The sequence below is a fragment of the Frieseomelitta varia genome, unplaced genomic scaffold (genome assembly GCF_011392965.1).
Source record: "Frieseomelitta varia isolate USP_RPSP 00005682 unplaced genomic scaffold, Fvar_1.2 scaffold_240, whole genome shotgun sequence".
In the NCBI taxonomy this organism is placed as follows: Eukaryota; Metazoa; Arthropoda; class Insecta; order Hymenoptera; family Apidae; genus Frieseomelitta; species Frieseomelitta varia.
The window spans coordinates 49,747-51,126 of NW_025109969.1; positions in this window are offsets into that span (position 1 = coordinate 49,747).

Consider the following 1,380-nt stretch of genomic DNA (forward strand, 5'->3'; position numbering starts at 1 on the left):
CCATCTCAGAAAATTACCGAGCAAAGCATTCTCGAGGGAAAATTTTCCAAAATCGAGAGAATAACTTTTGAACAAGCAATTATTGGCGTTGGAACGCAACGGTGGTTTTATCTCTTGATAGTTGGACACACATAGTCGTTTGAGTGTTGTCAGTAGTCCGGAAACCACCGAGGTTAACGGTCATCGGTGAATTCTTTCCACTATAACGCGGACGTTTCGCAATTTGCAATCGCAAAATATAACAATATATATATATATATAGCGATATAGAATATATATAGTATATCGTATTTTACACTATACTATATAAATATATATCGCTATCGATATCAACTATCGTGATTCCTCTAACAGAATGTTTGCACACATCAAGAGATTATTATCATTTATACAATATTAATATTAATAATATATATATTATATAAATAATATAGTATAATTAATATTAATTGCGATAGAAGTGCAAAGAAAACAGATTTCGTACTTGCAAGAACTTTAAATTGATAATAATATTAATTATAATATTAATATTAGTATTATAATTAATATTTATAATATTAATATTAATATTATAATTAATATTATTATCAATTTAAAGTTCTTGCAAGTACGAAATCTGTTTTCCTTGCACTTCTATCGCAATTGTAATGACTTTTCTACAATTTAACACCGCGTAATTGATCGCCGCGTCATCCATATTTCAGTGACAGGCAACTTTCCATTGGGGGACGATCTTATCTTGAAATTTGCATGCAAGGAAAAATGTAACGATAGGGAAATGTGTTCTTAATAAGTAAGTCATTTTTAAATGAAACAAATAACGATAATCTTAGGAATAAAAGTAAATTTCTGAATTACTTTGAAGAAGTCATAATTATATTATTTATAAAAATATATATTTTTATAAATATATTACATTATTCATAAAAACAATACTGTTAAAATATTACATTGTTCAAAAAAAAAAAAAAACATATATAATAGCTATTTGCGACGTATTGTGATTATGGAGTTTAGGTGCCTCTAAGTGCTATACTCGAGGAATTGGATAGAAACTTCTAATTTGACGAGCTGACACCGAAGAGTGCGTCCATGTCATAAATTTAACGAAAAGAATAAAGAAACATAATAACATGAAGAAAGAACGCCTGGAAGCCTGGATTCGTGGCTCCGCAAAGAAACCTGTCCGATCTGCGATCGGCGATTAACGTGATAATGAACATCGCAGCTCGTGAATCAGAGCTTGTTTCGCTCACGGATGTCTTAAACTTCATTATCAAAATTGTTCTCGTCTCATCTCAAAAAAAAGCGCGAGACGTCGGGTTTAATGTCTGGCTCTGTTCGCCAGACTCGAGCGAAACGAAAAGATAAGAGAAAAAA